At 57.4% G+C, this 21202-nt stretch overlaps 1 protein-coding gene across 2 annotated transcripts in view; it reads right to left on the bottom strand.

Annotated features, from left to right (window-relative positions):
- Positions 1-21202, bottom strand: part of LOC104698497 (acid-sensing ion channel 2) — a 386996-nt gene that overhangs the window by 68799 nt on the left and 296995 nt on the right. The window lies entirely within an intron of this gene.

The raw sequence follows: 21202 nt of genomic DNA on the forward strand, positions 1-21202 counted from the left end.
CGAGGCCCCCGGGACCCCCGGCGGGGAGAGCGCTGCGGGACCCCCGCGCTACCCCCGCCCCGCGCCCGCCCGCCCCGCGCCGCGCCCGCCCCGCGCTGCCATCGCCGAGCGCTCCGCCGGGCGCGCCCTGGCCGCGGGCAGCGAGCGGCGGCGGCGGCAGCGGCGGCAGCAGCAGCAGCAGCAGGAGGAGGAGGCTGAGGAGGAGGAAGAGCGGGGCGAAGCTTCCCGAGGTGCCAGTCCCGGCCGCTCGGCGCTCGGGAGGCGGAGGGAGCGATGCTCGGCGCCGATCGCGCCGCTGCCTCCCCGGAGTAGCCCCCTCCTCCTCCTCCTCCTCCTCCTCCTCCTCCTCCTCCGCCCCCCCGTTATCCCCCGGCTGCCGCCGGCCCCGGCTCCCCCCGCTGCCTCCTCCCTCCTCCGGCAGGAGTTTGTTTTTCTGCTTTTCAGCAGCCCCGGGGGAGAACATAATACCAAGCAAAGCCTGGGGAAAGGCGGGCGAGGCTTGCAGCGGGCTCCGTGCGGCCGCTGCCTTCCGGGGAGGGGGGAACGGCTTTGGAGGGGGCTCGGGGCTTTCTGCTCTCCGTGCCGAAGCTGCTCCCCGCTCCCAGGGAACGAGTGGGAAAGGGAGAACCGCGCTCATGGCAGCATCGCCCCCGCCCCTCGCTGCCCCTGTGCCCCTCACCCCGAGCCTGCAGAGCCCTTTGGGTTCGGGGGCTCCTCCTGCCCCGCGTCGGACACCGAAAAAGCCCCTTTCCCCCAGCACCCTGCGCGACGGGAGTAACTCGGGGTGCGGATTGGCATCCTCGGGATTGCTGAGCTCGGATCTCTGGAAGCGGCTGCCGTTACCTTCATTTTGCTTTCAAACAGTACCGAGAAACATCCCCCTAATTGTGTCCAATTAAGCTGTAAGTGCCGGTAACTGCTCCGAATCCCCTCTGATATTTTTTTTTTCCCTCGGAATTAATTTTCCCTGTGCATTTGGAGCCGTATATTTTTACCCAATAGATGGAGTCGTTACAGCCTGGTTCTCTCCAGCCTCTCCCCGAGAGTTGCTTTTTTATCGTGGCAAAGCCGCGAACGTGCAGCAGCCGCGGCTCGGGGGGCAGCCGGCCCAGAATCCTGGAAACCCGGGGGGAATGGGATCGAGGGGCTGAGCCTGTGCCCTGCAGGCCCGGGGCGGCGGCAGCAGCACAAACACTGGGTGGGCTCCGCTCGGTGCCCTCAGATAACTCGGGTGGTTTTTCCAGAGCTCGTGTCCGTGCTCGGGAGCATTTTCCCGATCTTTAGCGCTGCTCAGAAGCAGCAAATCCTTCCCAACCCCCAGCATGGGCCGTGACCTTTCCTAACCGAGTGGGGAAAGGCCAGCGGTTCCGTATCCATCGCAGCGGGATCTCCTGCAGCTCCAGGGAGCCTCTCCTGCCGTTTTCCAGCGGATCCCGGCTCGTTTCTCCCCGCCGCCTGTTGAAGGCAGTGGGAGTTTTTCCCCTTGGCTCCCTCTCAGGATAATCAGCATCCCAAGTGCTTCCCCACCAGGCGGGCTGGGGCTCTTTTATCCATGATTTATTGCCACAAACCCAAGGAAATAAAAGGTGCCCGACCATAAACATCCCGAATTCCTCCCTGTCCAAGCGTGTCCCAACCCTGGCACAGCCGGGCCGGGCTCCCTGGCGGTGCCCGGCTGCCAGAGCCCAGCCCAGCCCTGCACTGTGGCCTCTTCCTCGGTTTCCCCTCTTCCCCTTCTCCCAAAGGTTTTTCACTCTGCTTTTCGGGCAGGGCCAGCCTGGCAGAAGGGGCCTGGGAAGGAACGAGCAGCCGGTTTGCACGGGCAGCGGCTTTTTCCTTAAATCCACTCCAAGAGATCCGCTCAGATCTCCCGATCTCTTACAGGGAAGAACTTCAGCTGATGGCAGAGGCAGTGGGACAGCCGAGGCCACTGGAGCTGCAATCCCAAAGATTCCCCATGAAAACATTCCAAAGCCAAACCAGACCTGACCGTGACATTCCAAGGTATCACCCGTGGGACACCTCCCCAGCCTTTGGAAGTTCTCTCTGTGTTTTCAGTTGTTTGGGAAAGCTGCTCATTCCCTCCTTCCCTGCAGCCGAGCCCTGGGTAATTCCTCATGCAGCCAGAGCAGCTCAAAAGCTCATTGGGCCTAATTAAGCCCAATAAGAAATAATAGAGCTGATCAATAAATATTGCTAGTTAACCAACAAGTTGCTTGAACATTATCCCTTGGGCTGGGTGAGTCTCCTGCTTCTGGTGGAGAATGGATTTGGGGTTCCGTAGTTTGGAATCCTTGACAACTTCAGGGAATCATTGTGGGGGAATTCCGGCACTGCCCCCAAGACCTCCCCTGTGTGCCCCAAGAGGGGACAGGAAGATGAAGATTCGGAAGTTGTTCCAACCAAAAGCTTTGGCTTCTTTTGAAACTTCATTTCCACCTCAAACATCGACTCAGGTGAAGACAAAAAGGATAAAGAAAAGCTTGAAACCCCCTGGAAGGGAATCATGAAACTTTGTTCTGCTGGATACTATTAATATTATTATTATTATTATTATTATTATTATTATCATCATCATCATCATTATTATTTCATCCTGGAAGGGAGCAAAAGGAGGGAGGATCCAACCCCAAACTCCTCTTCCAGACTCTCACAGGGTGACTGGAACCCCCCTTCCCTGGCCACACTCCCCCCATGTCCATAGGAGCATCCCGGGGGATTTATGGGATTTATCCCATTGCTCTCCCGAGCAATTCCTGCCGGGTGAGTGGGCAGCAGATTTATCCCCGTTTGGTGCCCCTGGGATTGGCCCCGGACATGGAGCAGCTCTGGGACATCACCTGCTCTGCTGAGCTTTTGGGGACCTAAAGCAGGGGGAGCAATCACAGGGATGGCATCAAATGGGGCAGGATGGGGCTTGGACTTTGGGAAAGAATTCCTGGCTGGGAGGGTGGGGAGGGGCTGGGATGGAATTCCCAGAGCAGCTGGGGCTGCCCTGGATGCCCAGCAGTGCCCAAGGCCAGGCTGGAGCAGCCTGGGACAGTGGGAGGTGTCCCTGGGGGTGGCACTGGGTGGGTTTAAGGTCCCTTCCAACCCCAGCCATTCCAGGGTTCCAGGACCAACCTTCCAGTGTCGGGTTTTGTGCTGCCAGAGCCCCTGGAATACGAGGGTGGGGATTTTCAGCTCTCAGGAGCTCCAGGAGAACAAGGGGCAGACACTGAGAGGCCACGTGGTCCCCAGGCAGGGCTCAGGCCCCGTGGGCTGGGAATGGGATCCCTTTTCCAGCACAGGAACACCTCCAGGGGCAGGAGCCTGGCACCGCTGGGCACAGCTGGGCACAGCTGGGTGCACCCATCCTGCAGGGCCCTGCCGGGGCTGGGCCGAGCTTGGGGACGCAGGGAGCCCCCAGGGACGGGTGTGACCCCACAGCCCCTGGGATGGGTGTGACCCCACAGCTCCTGGGGTCGGGGTGAAATGAGCCAAGAACGTGTTCTGCACCCCCCAAACCTTCCGGAAAAATTCCCTGCTCTGCCCAAGCCCTGCAGGAACAATTCCTGCTGGAGCCAGAAAGCCACGGAATGCCTGGAAATTGGGGTTTCCATGGAAGCCACCAGTCGGCCCTAATTCCAGCCCTAATTCCAGCCCTGTGCCTCAGATCCCAGAGGATGTGACAACCCCACCCAGAGTGAGCCCGGGGCCGCAGAGCTTTGGGGAACCCCCGAAACATCCCAAGGGGTTGAGGTTGTTTTCCTTGGGGTCGTTTTATTTCCCATGCAAATAAACGAAATAAATGCTTGGGCTTCCCGCTGGGAATTCCTCCCAAGGACCTGAGGGGATTTCGGGGGCTGCAGTGGTTTGGGGCCGTTTGTTTTGAATGCAGGAGGTGAAATATTCCATCCACACCAAACACATTGGGAGCACATAAATAATGCCAGGATTCCTGGATCTGCCGCTTCTGCCCGGCAGCACCAGAGGAGTAAAAACGTTTGGATTTCATAACCCTGCTCCAAAACAAAAAAATAGGGAAACGTTGGATATCTCATTTCCAGGGCCTTGTGTGTGTTTAAAGGAAAAAGCCCTGGAGAGATCAAACAGACACCCAAGGGAGCCGAGGTGCTGCTGCTCCTTTGGGAATTGCACCGGGAAATGAGGTGGGATTTTCCAGGGTTGCACAGAGGGATTATTTGGGAAGATTTCAGGAGGAGCCAGATCCTGGCTGGGCTGGGGACCCTGCCTGTGGGGGATCCCTGCACATCCCAAAGGATTTAATCCTCCTTCATCCCGGTTTTTGGAGGGGACACGTGGCTGATCCAGGGGCGGAATTTGGGGATCAGCTGTGGATGTAAGGCTCTGTTCGTGCCACACATGGCAGGGCTGTCACGTGGCCCTTAATTAGCGAGGTCTGCTTTAATTGGTATTTCCTGGCAGAGCCATTATTCCCAGCCCTCCTTAAAGGAATAAAATGCTAATCCACGAATAAATGTGTTTATAGAGACGGATATTTAAATATCTGCTTCTTTTCCTTCTGCAGGTAGGGAGGAGGAAGGATTTGGATCTATTTTAATCTCCCAGCTGGCATCCTCCCAATTATCTCCTTTCCCCCCTGTTTTCCATTTCCCTGCCGAAGAAAAGAGGGGAGGGAATGAAACAAATGAAAAACCTCTGGATTTGGGAAGGATGGATTTGAACAGGAATTCTTTGGAGCAAACTAAACAGCAAAGTTCTCGTGGCCTCCTCGTATCGAATTCCTTCGATGCCCTCAGGAATGGGCATCCTGGGCCTGCCAATTCCCAGGAACTGGGCACAGCCCAGCTCCCGCTCCAGTGCTCTCCGTGGATTTTGGAGGCCCCAGGGCTGGCCAGGAGTGTCCCCTCCATCCCTGGGGGGCCCCAAAGCTTTGTCCAGGGGTTATAAAAAAGTCATGGAATGGTTTGGGTGGGAAGGGACCTTAAACCCACCCAGTGCCAGCCCTGCCCTGGCAGGGACACCTCCCACTGTCCCAGGCTGCTCCAACCCCAATGTCCAGCCTGGCCTGGGGCACTGCCAGGGATCCAGGGGCAGCCCCAGCTGCTCTGGGAATTCCAGCCCAGCCCCTCCCCACCCTCCCAGCCAGCAATTCCCAATTCCCAATCTCCCATCCAGCCCTGCCCTCTGGCACTGGGATCCATTCCCGTGTCCTGTCCCTCCAGCCCGTGTGACAATGAAGGGACACAGACGGTCCCTGAGCTTTGGGGCACTGCTCCCATTCCCTGCTGGAATTATCCTGGATCCAGGCAGCCCCTGGGGAAGCACAGCAGGAAAAAGGGGAAAGAGCAGCTTTGAAAGGAGCCCTGAATGTGCAGGGACAGGGAATCCATGGGACACATCCAGGGGCTGGGGAATGATTCCATCCTCAGGAGGACGAAGAAGATTGGAATATTGGATATTGGATATTGAATGTTAGATATCGGATATTGGATATTGAATGTTGAAAATTGAATATTGAATGTTGAATATTGAGTATTGAATATTGAATATCAAATATCGAATATTGAATATCGAATATTGAATATCGAATATCGAATATTGAATATTGAATATCGAATATTGAATGTTGAATAACAAATACTAAATATTAAATATCAAATATCGACTATTGAATATTGAATATCATCCATTTTCTGGCTCTCAGACACGCAGATCATCCCAATTTTCTCCCTGAACCTCTGAACTTCAGGGCTTTAGAGGTTCTCTGCTCCTGTTCATTTTCCTTTTCCTTTTTTCCCAGTTCCTGAAGGGCTGGAATTGGCTGGGAGCTGCTGCCCGGGGGAGCCGTGGTTTGGCTGCTCCTGCTTCCCTTGGGATTTCAGTCCCGCTCCGAGGCTCTCCCTGCTCCGTGTGCGGCACCCCAGAGATGTCCTGCCTTCACTCAGAGGGAATCTCGGGCAGGAAAATCCTCCTGAGCTCATTTTGCTCTTCAGACCTGGCTCGTTCAGGGCTTTGGTCCCGAGATGTGGATGGGAGCTGATCCATGTGGGATTGGGCATCACCTTCCTTCAGGATTGGGCATCTCCTACAGCTTCCTTTGGGATTATTCAGGACCTACACCCTTATTTAGGATTAGGCATCACCTCTGGATCTGGCAGTGGGATGTGCCTGTGGGAATGCAGGAGGGAGCTCCCAGACTCCCTGTCTTGGGGGATCATTCTGGAAACCCCATGGGAAGAAGCCTGGAGTGGGCTGGAGGCTCCTCTGCACCTGCCCTGACCCCAAAGCTCCCGTTCCCAAGAGGAACAGCACCTGGGAAAGCAGAGCCTGGAGCTTCCCAGGGGACAGGAGCCTGTGGGTCACCCTGGGACAGCTGGGAGGGTCCTGCTGGACACTCCATGTCCCCCCTGTGCCTGGAGAGACAATTCCCTGCTAATTCCCCCCTTCCTGAGCCCTTTTCCCTCCCGTTAAATTCACTGGACCTCGCAAATCCAGAGGAAAACTGCTCCGTGTTTGGATGCTGGAGAGGATGGAAAACTCTTCTCTCCCAGGGAGTTTGGCTTCCAAACCAAGTTCGGGAAGCAATTCCTTGAGTTAAGATTTATTCCTTGTCTTTCCAAGGACTTTGAAGGCTCTCCTGGCAGCCAGGTGGGAAAAGGGAAAAAGCCTTTTCTCCTCAGACCTGGCGATGTTTCAAGTCCAAGGGGCTGCCACATCCCTGTTTTTATGGCAGCAGGAGGGACGTGGGGAAATGAGGTTTTGAATCCTGAAGGATAAAAGGGGTCACCTCCACATCAGCCTCCGATCCCACAGTGCCAGGACCATGTCTGGAGGTTCCTTTATTCCCTGAATCGGCTGGAAAACAAATATGGAACTGCCTGGGCCACTCTGGAGTCTCCCCATGGAGGTTTGGGCTGGAATTTTTGGGATTGAACAGCCCTGGAGTGGTCCCTGGATCAGCCCCTGGAGCTGGCACTGAAACCTCCCCATTCCCAAATCCATTTGTTCCTGGGATTTGGGGCACAGGAACTGCAGGGAAATTTGCTGCTGAAAAAATTCCCATTTCGGGGTTGGAGTAATTGGCTCCGAGTGGGGAATCATGGAATGGTTTGGGCTGGGAGGGACCTTGAACCCCATCCCTGTTCCAGCTGCACCTCCCACTGTCCCAGGCTGCTCCAAGCCCCGTCCTTGGCCTGGGACACTGCCAGGGATGGAAGAGCAGGGGGTGGGGATGATTCCAGAGGTGACAGCAGGAAGGTCACCAGAGCTGGGGGCTTTGGGGACAGGAGAGGTTTGGGATGGTCCCTGTGCCACGTTCCCGTTCCGGCTCATCCCTGCTCCCGCTCCGGAGGCTCCGGCCGAGCGCCGGGGTCACCTTGGAGGAATCAATAAATGCAATTATTGTAAAAACCCCCGGAGCACCTGAGGGATGGGCCTGGAAGCACAAACAGCTCTGACCTGACCCTGCTCCCTGGGAAGGCTTGGGAGACTCCCAGACTTTGCAGAAATCCGGGAGAATTCCGTGCTCCTTCCCGAGGGAAGCAGCCCCTTTCTGCACGCGGCAAAGCCTCCCCCTCTGCATCAAAAAAAGCTTCAATTCCTGTCAAAAATCCCTTCAAAGGATCAAATCTGACAGCCCCAAAGCTGCTCCAGTTCCTCGCAGATTCCGTGGGAATGCTGCCAGCCATTCCAGCGATTCCAGCACGGCTTCATTCAGGCAATTCCCAGCGTGGAAATCCCAGGTGACTGCGACCTCTCCGTGCACCAGCGGTGCTGCAGGAGAATTTGGGAATTTTCACCTCCTTCCTGTGGATTTCCAGGACTGGAGGCCCCAGGGTGGGTGCGGAAGCTCTGTCCCACTGACATCCCCGTTATTTTGGCACAAGGAGTATCAGTGGGGATCCGGGGAAGTGGGGCAGGCTGGAAGCAGAGGCAGGTAAGTGCCACCTGCGGAGCTGCCAAACTGAAGGGATCCAGAGAATTTTCCTTTGGCAGCCTGACGGTGACAGCAGTTGTGTGGGAAGATTAATGGAGAAAAGGTTGGATAAAATAGAAGCTCCATCCCGAAGTTTTTCAGCTGCTTTTTCGCAGTTATGTAATTGTCAACGACATTGATTTTTATAAAAACCCGCAAACAACACCGGGAAACTTGGAATGTTTTGGGCTGGATTCTGCTCCTGCTGCCAGAGGAGGGAATTCGGGGTTTTCTTGGATTTCAGGGCAGTTTCAGGCTGATTTTCAGGGATGAGAAGCAGGATTTGGCTCTCAATAGCCTTGGAATGCCACTGGAGCTGTGCAGGGAGGGGAGAAGGGGCTGAGCTGGCACAGCCAGGGATTGTCCGGGTTTGTATCCAGCCAGAATTCCCTGTACGGGCTGTTCCTTGAAAATCAGCATCAGCACGGATTGGGATTGCACCTGGAGCGGACTCCAAGGGCTTTTCCAGCCTGAGTGATTCCATGACCTGTGACCCCTCCAGGTGCCTCTGGCACCTGAGGAGCTTTGGGGATTCCTGGCTCCCATCCCATGGATCCAGAGCTGGGGGCCAAGGTTAAAACCAGGGGTGAGTTTTTAGTGGGAATGCTGGGAGTTGGTCCAAGGCTTGGACTCGGTGACCTTGGAGGTCTTTTCCAGCCCCGGTGATCCTGGCTGGCACCTGGAGGAGCAGCAGGAGATTCCCATTCTCAGCTCATCCAGGATCACCCCCAGCCCCCTGGGCTCCCAGGGCTCTGCTCAGTCCCTGGATTCTGACCCTGGGACACAGGGACAGGACATTGGGAAAAGATGGGAAAGGAGGCCTCAGAGTGCCTCAGTTTCCCTGGATACAGCAGCAGGATTCCAGGCCCAGGCTGAGACAAGATCCAGGACTGGCTCAGGTCAGTCCTGGCCTCTCTCCTGCCAGGATCCAGCCCCTGGAAGCTGTTCCCTCTCCCATTCCAGCCTTCAGGACTTTTTCATGGAATCATGGAATGGTTTGGGTGGGAAGGGACCTCAATGCCCCTCCAGTGCCACCCCTGCCCTGGCAGGGACACCTCCCACTGTCCCAGGCCGCTCCCAGCCCCAGTGTCCAGCCTGGCCTGGGCACTGCCAGGGATCCAGGGGCAGCCATGGGATAACCCTTCCCACTCTCCCAGGAGAGAATTCCTTCCCAATATCCCATCCAAATCCGCCTTTTTTTACCCTCTCCTTTAATGCCTCCCTGTGTTCTCCAGCCTCTGGCTCCTCCGGTGGCTGACAAGGAATTGTTTTATTATTCAAAATCCCTGCTTTTTTCTTTCATGGAATCCCATGGGAAGGCAAAAGGAAGGGAGCTCCTGGATGGAAAAGCCCTGGAGGGATGAAACCGCAGCAGGAAAAGGTTCCCCCTTCCAGGACCGGCTCTGCCTTGGCGCGAGGATCTTGTCAGGATTTATTTTCCTGAAGAGACATTCCCTGAAGGAATATCCCCAGTGTTTCTGGGAATGTTTGAATCCATTCTCTTCCCCCTCTGAGGAAAAGGGGTTTGCTCCGGGTGTAAAAGGCACAAGGACAACATTCCTGGTCTTTTTTGTTTCCTCTCTGTATCTCCCCCAAAATACCGGATACATTTCTATTCAGAATTCCCCTCTCTCCTCCTTTTGCAGCCTTGGATGTGGCTGGATGAGCACATGGAGCCTCCCTGAGCCGTAGGTAATGGGCTGGATGATTCTCCACGATTTTTTCCGAGTTTTTTCCCTTCCCAGGGTTATTTCCTCTCTGGAGTTGATATTTTAAAACAATTTCCCTGGAGATGTAAAAGCTCCCTGGAGAATTGGGAAAGCTTGACTGGAAACGCTCCCATCAAACCCTTCCTGATCCCTGCTCCGTCCTCTTGGGCAGCTCCCTCCTGCAGGAATTTGAGGATTTTAGCAACTTCTCCATTTTTTTTTTTAAATTTAGTCCTTAATTTTGGGAACAAGGAAGGATTTGTTCCCGTGCCCAGGTGCCACCTGTAAAATCTGGGAATGAACACGTTCCCATCTTCCTTCTTCCCTTTGCCACCATCAATTCCCCGGTGCCAGGAGCTGATGGAAGTCAGGAGACTCCAGATAAGCGGGAATCAGAGCTGGGAATCTGCCAGGTCAGGGATCAGCCCCAAAGCTCCCCCCAATCCTCCCACACGAAGCAGGAGCATTTATTTTCCCTGTGGCTCCCCCTCGGTTTCCGTGCAGCATCTCCTGCCTTCCCATTTATCCCTGGAAGTGGGGACACCGTGGGTTTGTCACAGCTCTGGGATGGAGGGGAAGGAACTGGGATGAGACATTTCCACAGGGACACGAAAAATCCCTCAGTCCCTTCCTCACTGGGGTGTTTTCCATGACAATGGGGTTCCTGTCCTCATTCCCATCCCCTTGTGCACCGCTCCATCCCCCCCCCGGAGCTGTTCCCAGGGTCATTGCCCAGCACAAATAATCGGGAATTCCCATTTATTTCCCTCTGCTTTTCCGGATGCAGTCACGTGGTGCTCCTGGGGGATAACTGGGATCACCTGATGCTGACCTGGGACATGGGAGGAAGAATTCCAGATGCTGCTCTTGGAGCCAAGCTGAGGGGAACGGGCCATGGGAAGCTTTTCCTGGGACAGCTGGAATTGTTCTCCACGAGGGCTTGTGCAGCTCTGGCACTGGAATCACTTCCCGTGCTGGGAATGCAGTTCCTGCCTCACCCACTCCCAGCTGGAGTGGGTTTGGGTCACCTGGGGAAGGGCCCTGCGCTGCTCCGGGCCTTGGGGACACCTGGGAGCGATCCCGCTGTGTGTTTGTGTGCCACAGGCTGCAGCTGTTGGGATCTGGGAAGGAATTGCTGGCTGGGAGGGTGGGGAGAGGCTGGGATGGAATTCCCAGAGCAGCTGGGGCTGCCCCTGGATCCCTGGCAGTGCCCCAGGCCAGGCTGGACATTGGGGCTGGGAGCAGCCTGGGACAGTGGGAGGTGTCCCTGCCAGGGCAGGGCTGGGATGGGATGAGCTTTAAGGTCCCTTCCTGCCCAAACCATTCCAGGATTCCCAGATTCTCGGGATGCCTGGCCCCGGCTCTGCAGGGATTGCTGAGGGCCCTGCGTGGGCCGGGCTCCCCATCACTGATGTCTCGATTCCCCAGGAGGGGAATTCCTAATTCCACCTTGCCTCACCCGAACGGAGCATTTGGGGGAATCCCGGGGCTTTTCCAGCCCATCCACAGAGCAGACCCAAGAGCTCTGGGGGAGGAGGGGCTGGAATTTGGGCTCAGCCCTTGGGAGGCTCCCGGGATCGGGGAATCTCCCCCCGAGCCGCTCCTCACACAGCCGATCAGAGCTGGGGGATGCCCTCGGATGCTTTCGAGAGCTGCTTTGAAGGATCAAAATCCCAGATTCCCGTCGCTTCCAGCCGCTCTGCTTTGCCCGACGCCCCCCGTGTTTGGATAGAGCCCCTCAGCACCCGCGGCAGGTGTGACACGGCTCAGAAATAACCATGAGCCGCCGTTCCCTGCAGCTCAAACATCCTGAACAAAGAGCTGCGAGCGTCCCCAGGCACGGCTCCTACCCGAGCCTGCTCCATCCGCGTTCAGGCCGCTTCCCGGGGCATCCCTGCCGAGGAGCGGGGCTGCATCAGGAGTTCCCAGCGCACCGAGGGAGAAGGGGCTGCTCTGGCACGGGGACATCCAGGGGCAAGATCAAATTCCGGAATATTTCACCATCTGGGAGCGATTGCTGAGCGCTCCGGGCTGATAAAGCCCCTCCCGGACAGGGTGACACTGGCAGAGCCGGAGCTGCTTTGGCCCTGGGGTCGGTGGGGAGGGGGGGGCAGGGATTGGAGCCCTCGGAAAGGCTCTGTGGGATTCCCTCCCTGCCTGGAGCAGCCGGAGCTCCCTGGAAAAGGGGCTGAGCCTTGGAGGTTGAAATTAGGGCTAAATTAAGAGCCACCCCCAGCAGTGCCCGGGGTCAGGGGTGCAGGAGCAGGGAGCACCCGAGGCTTTGGGGTCACTCCCAGAGGCAGCAGCGTTTCCCTGCTCGCGGGGTGAGCATTTTTCACCTTCCTCCTCATCCCAGACTCCCAGAACGGGCTGGGTTGGAAGGGATGTTTAAAACCTCTCTCATCCCACCCCTGCCCTGGCAGGGACACCTCCCACTGTCCCAGGCTGCTCCCAGCCCCAGTGTCCTGCCAGGGATCCAGGGGCAGCCCCAGCTGCTCTGGGAATTCCAGCCCAGCCCCTTCCCACCCTCCCAGCCAGGAATTCCTTCCCAATATCCCACCCAGCCCTGCCCTCTGGCACTGGGAAGCCATTCCTTGTGTCCTGTCCCTCCATGCCTTGTCCCCAGTCCCTCTCCCATCTTTCCTGTAGGTTCTCGTCAGGTCCTGGAAGGTCACAATGAGATCACCCCCGGTCTCTTCTCCAGGCAGAACAATCCCAACTCTCTCAGCCTTTCCTTGCGGGAAGGGACGGGAAGGGACGGGAAGGGAAGGGAAGGGAAGGAAGGGAAGGGAAGGGAAGGGAAGGGAAGGGAAGGGAAGGGAAGGGGGAGCTGAGCAGCCTCTCCCTGGCTGGAGGAATTGGAACCCCAGAGCAGTTTGGGCTCCCTGGAGAAGTCACCACGAACCAGGACCTGGGCAGGGGTGGCACAAGGGGCTGTGTCCCCCAGGCTGTGGGACAGGCAGAGCCCGGACTGGGCTCACTGGGCTCTCAGGTGCCACCTGTGTTCCCAGATTTGTTTGGGATCAGCTTCTCCAGGGCCCAGCAGAGAACAGGAGCTGGGGGGGAGGCAGAGCATCCCAGCCCACGGGGCAGGCGGGGTCCGGCTGGGGGTCATGGAATCCTGGAATATCCTGAGTGGAAAAGGACTCCCAGGATCAGCCAGTCCCAGCCTGGCCCTGCCCAGACACCCCAACAACCCCACCCTGGGCATCCCTGGCAGCGCTGTCCCAGCGCTCCTGCAGCTCTGGCAGCCTCGGGGCCGGCACCATTCCCTGGGGAGCCTGGGCAGTGCCCAGCACCCTCGGGGGGAGGAACCTTTCCTGATCTCCATCCCAAACCCCCTGGAACAGCTCCAGCTGTTCCCTGGGTTAGCACCTGGCAATTCCTGCAGGGATGAAGTTTCCTTGGCTCTGGGAAAGGCCCTCAGGCAGGAAAAGCAGCCGTGGCCATCAACACACAGAGCTGCCCAGCCTTGGTGTGCCCAGAGCTGGCCTGGCCCAGCCACCAAAACCAGTTTGGGTCAAAACGGAGCAGTGGGGAGGCTCCCACAGAGGAGTTTCTCTCCAAACCCATCTTTTACCAGCATGAGCTGGGCTTTTAGGGCAGCTCCGGTTCTTTCCAGCCCCAGTCACCTGAGGATGTTCTGGGCTCCAGGGCAGAGGGCGAGGGGCTGCAGCCAGGCCGTGCGGGCACAGCGAAACTTCGCAGAGAAAAGGCAGCGGCAGAGCAGCTGCAGCCCCTGCGCTGCACCCAGGTGGGTTTAATTCAGTGCTCCAATTCAGCGTTTCTGGGCCTCATTAAAATCAGGATTTCCTCCCCATTCTCTGCTCCTGGGCTGCACAAGGAGGCCGGGCCGGGCTGAACAGGGGTTGTTCACAGAGCAGGAACTGCTCCCAAACGCCAGCACAGAGGACTCTGGGCTCTCCAGGGGTGGCCGGCACCGGGAAAACTCCGGGGCAGCACCTCGGGGTGCAGGAATGGGGATGGGAGCTGGAGTGGGAGGAAGTGCCCTGAGGAGTTACTGGGTAATTCACTGGGAGCTGCGAGAGAGAGCAACAACAGCTCAGGACTCGCTTTAAGGTTTAAATTCCTCTAAAACCTTAAACTCCTTGGAAACTTCAGCTGCCTCCTGGATTTTCTCTGGACAGGGGAGGGCAGGGATCCAGCACAGGCCCCTGGCAGCAGCAAACTCCTGAGGGTCAGTCCTTGGAACAGAATGAAATCATATAATAATTAATAATTGTTCTTAATAAACATAAATCTCCCGAGCCAAAGGAGGGATTTGGGTGTCGGGGTGTGGGCAGGTGGCCCTGGGACACCCCTGGCAGGACAGGGAGGGCCAGGGGAGCTCAGGCACAGCTGAAGCTCTGGGCCAGGGGGAGTTTTTCACCTGAATTTTGACCTGTGGCATCCCCAGGCTGCTGCTATTTGCTAAAGTTCATCCAAGCTGAGCTATTTTAGATGAAACTGAGCCCAAAACCCAGCTCAGGAGGCAGCTGAGCCCAGCTCCCACCAACCCCACCCCCACATTTTGATAATATTGCTCTGTTTGGTTTCCATTTTGAAATTTCCCCTTTTTTCCTTCCTGAGCAGTCACCGAGTTCATTTAAATGAAATAAAACTGATAAAATTCGGTCCTTCAGCTGGAACTTTGTGCTCTGGAAGTGGGGATTGGGGCTCTGAGCCACCTGCGAGCTGCAGAGCTGCCTCTGCTCTCCCTGCAGCAGCTGCTGGGGAGGGGAGCTGTCAGTCCGGCCCTTCCCCCCGAGCCACTCCAGGCGGATAAATGACATTTTTAGTGGGAAAGCTGAATCCAAACATCCTCCGTTGGCAGGGGCTGGAATTCCATTGCCAAAGCTCACTTCTACTGTGGAAATTCTGTGTTCCAGGAGGGCTTTTCCAGTGGCCCGGCCTGGGGGGTCCCTCCCTCAGGATTTGGGCTGAGGAGCAGAAATGGGGTGCGGGTGTGCAGTGAGGGCAGGCACGGCTGGAGGTGCCACCTGGCACTCCTGGGGCTCCCAGCGCCTCATCCCAGCCAGCCCCAGGAGAAGGGCTCAGGGATGGGATGGGGTGGGATGGGATCCATTGGATGGGATCCATGGGATGGGATCCATGGGATCCATGGGATGGATGGGATGGGATCCATGGGATGGATGGGATGGGATGGGATGGGATCCATGGGATGGGATCCATGGGATGGGGATGGGATGGGGATGGGATGGGATCCATGGGATGGGATCCATGGGATGGGGATGGGATGGGGATGGGATGGGATCCATGGGATGGGATCCATGGGATGGGATCCTGGGGATGGGATGGGGGCTCCGGGATGGGGTGGGGTGAGTTTAATTCTGCCTGGATTGACCAAAACCTGACATTATCAGGTAAATCCGGCCACACAAAGCCCCTGGGCTGGGCCTGCCGAGCTAAAATCCAGCAGGGAGTTCACGGAGCCATCCCAAATCCTGCTCCAGCAGTGCAGGGCTGGGACTGGGATTTGCTGATGCTCCCAGCTGGGGCTGGGGGGTGACAGTGACATTTCAGGGGGACAGCTCAGCGGGCAGGGCCTGGGTGTGGGGGCTCCTCCCAACTCTCCATCCACCACTCCGGGTCCCACCCCTCGGCACTGATCCCAAGGGGACACAGCAGGAACAGGGACCTGAGCTGGAGCTCAGGGATCCCCCCGGAGAGGAGGAATCGGCTCCTGACACCCCAGATCCCACAGGAGCTGCTGGGACCGTCCCTGTCAGGCACTTCCCAGGCAGTTCCTCCCTTCCCAGGCACTCAGCACCGTCCTGATCCACAGTGACTGATCCCAAATCCTTTTCCCAAGCTCAAGGGCATCTTTTGGCAACCTTGGAACAGCTTCCCAGAGCAGCTGGGGCTGCCCCTGGATCCCTGGCAGTGCCCAGGCCAGGCTGGACACTGGGGCTGGGAGCAGCCTGGGACAGTGGGAGGTGTCCCTGCCAGGGCAGGGCTGGCACTGGGTGGGCTCTGAGGTCCCTTCCCACCCAAACCATTCCACGTTTCCAAGATTCCAAGGACAGCAGCTGGCAAGGGCCTGGGAGGGAGGGGCAGCAGGGATGTGGGAGAAACCCCCCAACCTTTGGGTGGCAAAGCCTGTGGGAGATGGAGACCTGGAGGCTCCACCTGCACCTCCCAAGGCTCTGGAGCAGGGAAAACTCGGCACAGCCCCTTCATTTCCTCTCTCTCTCATGCTAATCCCAGGAATGTGACTCCAGGCAAGTTTGCCACTTGTATTCCCAGTGGAATTCCTTGGTGGCTAGAGCAGTGAGTGAGGATTTCTGTTCTCTGCCTTCCCCACTCCCAGCATTTCCACTTGGATGCCGTTGGATCCTGGATCAGACGCTCCGGATGCATTTCTGGATTAACCCCTGGGATGAGGCCGCTCCTGGGGCAGCTCTGGCTGTTCTCTGCTCCTCGAGTGCTCTGAGGGGATGAATCAGGAATTTGGGATGCTGGGATGCAAAACAGATGGAAAATACCCCTCACAGGGAGGAAAAACTCCGGCTGGATGGGGCTTGGAGCAGGGAGTGGCTGGAGCTGCTCCAGGGAGGTTTGGGATGGAGATCAGGAAAGGTTCTTCCCCCAGAGGGTGCTGGGCACTGCCCAGGCTCCCCAGGGAATGGTGCCGGCCCCGAGGCTGCCAGAGCTGCAGGAGCGCTGGGACAGCGCTGCCAGGGATGCCCAGGGTGGGGTTGTTGGGGTGTCTGGGCAGGGCCAGGCTGGGACTGGCTGATCCCGAGGGTCCCTTCCAGCCCAGGATATTCCAGGATTCTTTGTAGTGGATAATGGGAGATGAGAGAATCGGGGAATCATGGAATGGTGTGAGTGGGAAGGGACCTCAGAGCCCATCCAGGGCCACCCCCGCCATGGCAGGGCCACTTCCCACTGTCCCAGGGTGCTCCTGTTCACCTCGTCACGGGCAATTTCCTCACGGGTGTGAAATGCTGGACACAACCCCTGCGAGAGCTGTAGGAAAAACTCGGGAGAAAAGGGATACTGAAATCAGCCAGAGAGAAACTCCCTGGCACAGTTTGGGGCATTAAAAAACAGAAATTCCTTAGGACAGCAACGGGAATTCCTGATTTCCACAAGAACTGTCCGGGCTTTTCCCTCGACCAAACACCCAAGGCCTGAGAAGCAACCCTGAGGAAGAGCAGAGCCCAGGCAGCGAATCCTCCCCTTCCCTGAGCTGTGGCTGTGCCCAGCCGGCACCGCGGGGCTCCTGAAATCCCTGAAACCCCAGCAAACCCCACCAGAACTGCCGAGGGCTGAGGGGTGCAAGTGAGGGATGGACACCCAAAGCCAACCTCCTCTTCCCTGTGCCCAGAGCATTCCCTTGGCAGCTTCCAGGGAATTCCCTGGGTTTTCTTTAGCTCTGCACAGCAGCCCTGCCCAGGTTTGTGTTGGGGAGCAGCAGCAGGATCCCAGCAGGCTCCCAGCAGGATCCCAGCAGGCTCCCAGCAGGGTCCCAGCAGGGTCCCAGCAGGATCCCAGCAGAGCTCCGAGGATCCCAGCAGGATCCCAGCAGGATCCCAGCAGGATCCCAGCAGAGCTCCCAGGATCCCAGCAGGATCCCAGCAGGATCCCAGCAGAGCTCCCAGGATCCCAGCAGGATCCCAGCAGGGTCCCAGCAGAGCTCCCAGGATCCCAGCAGGATCCCAGCAGGATCCCAGCAGAGCTCCCAGGATCCCAGCAGGATCCCAGCAGGATCCCAGCAGGGTCCCAGCAGGATCCCAGGGCACTCCAGGCCGTCGTGGCTGTGCTGCTCCCCCCAGCTCCAGGCAGTGCCGCTCTCCCGCTGCCCTCGGGGGATTTCCAGGCGGAGCAGGATTCAGAGGCTGCACACTGTAATTACTTTTGGTTGTTGCCTTCTCCTTTGTTGTAATTCGCTTGCTAATTATCGTCACCGAGTTTTAACTCAGTTGTTCCCATTAATCTTAAATTAATTACCAGGGGCTCCAGACTCCTTTAACACCAGGCTTGTTTTGCTTTTAATCACAGGTTTTGTGTTCGGTGCTGCTGTCCCAGAAACAGCCACAAAAAGTCTCTGCAGAGGGGCTTTTGGCAAGGGATGGAGGGAATGGATCCCAGTGCCAGAGGGCAGGGCTGGATGGGATCTTGGGAATTGGGAATTCCTCCCTGGGAGGGTGGGGAGGGGCTGGGATGGGATTCCCAGAGCAGCTGGGGCTGCCCCTGGATCCCTGGCAGTGCCCAAGGCCAGGCTGGAGCAGTGGGAGGTGCCCGTGCCCACGGATGGCACTGGGTGATCCTTAAGGCCCTTTCCAGCCTGACCCATTCCATGGTTCCGGGATGGAGTCGGAAGAGCAGCTGGTCCTGAGGTGTCGGCGGGAGAAAACCCCACCCTCCAATGGATTCCCAGGGCAGGGAATGCTCCCCAAGCCTCCCTGGGAAGCTTTTCCATTCCTGGTCCGCTGTTCTTGCCAATATTCCGGGAGAAGGATTTCTGGAACCCCGTTTGCCAGAGCTCTGAGGTTCAGGCTGGGTTGTCGCCCCTTTTGTGTCTCACCTTTGGCTGAGCGTTCCCTCGGGAAAGGATTTCACCAAAACGGTGCCAATCTGAGGCTTTTCCCCCAGAATCCAGATCTCAGACCCTTCCCGGAGCCAGGGCCCTTTCCTGGGGGTGTCAGCAGAGGCGCTGGCTCCCCGTGGCCCCATCCCCAGCTGGGCACCGATGGCGGGGTGGCCTTTGGGGCAGGACAGGGACCAGCCCCCACAGCCCCAGGGAACGCAGGAAGCCCCAGTGACCCCCACAGCCAATTCCACACCCCAAAGGAAAAGGCCTCACTTTCATGAGGAAGTTTTGGCCTTTTCCACACGTCAGGCAAAACCCTGGCGGGCTCTGGTTCCTCTGAGACCAACCAGGACCTTACGGCCACCACAGAATCCTTCCAAAATCCCTTCACCGGATTTTTCCCAAAGCTGTCCATGAATCGGATGGAATATTGGATTTTTCCAGAGCTCCAGCCCTGCTTTGGTCACCCCCAGGTGTTTCAGTGCATTTGGAATTCAGGGTGGTGAGGATTTCATGGAAAATGCTGCTGGAATCCGGCACATCCTGCAAAACTTCTGTTCCAGGGAATCCCCACCTCCCTTTGGAGCGTCTGTGCCAGAGAAATGGTGACAAATTCTGCTCTCTCTGCTCTCAGGGCCGGGCTGTGGTACCTGGGTTCTTCAAAATGCCAGTGAAAGCCAGCGCTGGAGCTGGGATCCCACATTTCCCACAGGACGGAGGCTCCAGGCTGGGAATGGGGGAATCCTGAGCCCTGGATGTGCAGGGACAGACCTAAACCAGCTCCCACAGCCAGGTAAGGACAGAGGTGCCGAAGAAACAGGGAGGCAGCTCTGGCTGCTAATAAATAGAAGTTACAAAATAAATAAAAAATAAAAATAACATATAAAATACAAAAGAAATAAAAATATAAAGTTAAATGTAAAATATAAAATAAAAAAAAAAATAAAATATGAAATCTAAAACCACGGAGTGCCCAAGGCTTAAACGATGTTGATTTATTTGCAGATGAAGCAGGAACACAAAAGGATTGAGGGAAGATGAGGCCTTGGCAAAGGGATAAATTCAGATCTCCAAGAAGGAACAATTTGGGAAAGGTCCCTCCCCCTCGTCCTCGCCCTCCGGGTCATGCAGGGCACGGGGGCCTTTGCTTTGCTCTGTGCGATCCTTCGCGGGATTCCCTGGCAGGGGCTGATCCCAGCCGGGTTTGCAGGATTCCGCCTGGAGGCTCTGCCAGGAGAACGGGAACGGCTCTGGGGCTCTCCAGTCCCAGTTTGGCTCTGAGCTGCTCCTCGGAGAAGCTCTCCAGGAGGAAGGGGTGAGGTTCGAGGCCGAGAGAAAGGACAAAGGACTCCTCACAAAGGGGGGGGACAGCGGGATGGGCACAGCAGGATGGGCATGGAGGGATGGGCACAGCAGGATGGGCACAGCAGGATGGGCACAGCAGGATGGGAACAGCAGGATGGGTACGGAGGGATGGGCACAGCAGGATGGGCACGGCGGGATGGGCACGGCGGGATGGGTACGGAGGGATGGGCACGGCGGGCCCTGCGTGTCACTGCTGGGTGCAGGAGCTCAGCGCGGGCTGAGTCAAACAAGGGCTCACTTCCAGCCAGCCTTTCCCGAGGCTGAAATCCCAGCTGCAGCACAAAGGGCACAGGAATCACCTTTTCCTGCTCCTGCCCTCGTGCCTGGGAGGAATCTGAGCTGCCTGGATCGCTGCCAGGGCTGCTCTCACCCTCGGGGACACACGGACATCCCAAAATGGGCCCTGTGAGCAGCCGGCAACTCCCCAGGGAGCCAAATCCTCTGGCATGGTCTGGACAGAGCCAAGGAGCATCTCCAGCCCCTCTGGGACAATTCTGGCACCCGGAGATTGCCCCGAGACCTTCAGGGCAGTGAATGCCCCTGCCCGGCCCCCGGGCCCTCGTGGGCAGTGCCCTCCCAGCCGCGGCTCCAGGAGCAAGGGGAGCGTTTGGAGCCTCTCCCGTGGGATCAGTCTGGGCATTCTGAGCTCCCCTGGAGCTCCCCTGGGCCAGCACAATCTGCTAAAATCCAACCTTTTGGGGTTCTTTGCCCCAAATCCCTGTCCTGCCACACGCAGGAGCTGCAGGGGCTGGAGGCCAGGCTGGGTCTGAAATATTCCCTGGACACCCAGGATGGAATCCCACAGCGCAGCGAGGGCTCCTGACTGCCCACGGAGCACCAAGACCTCCCAGAAATGAGCCAGGAGAAGGGAATCTCCCCCAGGCTCACAGGGAGAATTCCTGCTTTCCCTCCAATCTCTCTCTGATCCATAGGGAAATGCGATTCCCAAAGCAGCCCTGGGAGCAGAGCCTGCAGGGAGGGTGACACAGCCCGGGATGGGGGAGGAGGAGGAGGAGGAGGAGGCAGGAGGAGGAGGAGGAAGGGATTGCTCTGGAGGGCCTTTACTGCCAACGCTGGGAACGAAAGGAGCTGCAAAGATCAGAGCCAGAAACATAAAGCAATGAATAATGAATGGAGATTCCGAGGAGCCTCGGAGCACATCCACAGCCCACGGACACGGGAGGAGGGAACCGGGGCCCTGCAGAAATGGCTGTTCCCTGTAAAAGCAGCATGGGAGGCTGCAGCTGCTGCGGCCCTGCATGCACAACCCCAAAGAAAACGTTAATAATAAATCAAATAAAAATCAACCGCAGGGCTCTGAGCGCTGCTGGGTGTCCTGGCAGGTAGAGCAGGGGCGTTCCCACACCAGGATGGGGAGAAGAGGGCCCGGAAATTCCTGCAAAAATTCATTTCTCGTGTCAGACAGATTTGCTTTGTCTGGACACAGATCCGTTCTGGATTTCCATCCTCCAGCTCTTCTGACAAAGGAATTTGAACATCCCCAAAACTGTTGCCACTGCCCTTACCCAGCAGGCAGGGTCTCCATGGCTCATCCTGGAACATTTCCAGCCCGGAATTAGCACTGGAATTGCTCAGAGGAGAAGCCAATTTGTTGAGCATGAGATG

This window comes from Corvus cornix, chromosome 27 (assembly GCF_000738735.6).
Source record: "Corvus cornix cornix isolate S_Up_H32 chromosome 27, ASM73873v5, whole genome shotgun sequence".
Classification (NCBI taxonomy): Eukaryota; Metazoa; Chordata; class Aves; order Passeriformes; family Corvidae; genus Corvus; species Corvus cornix.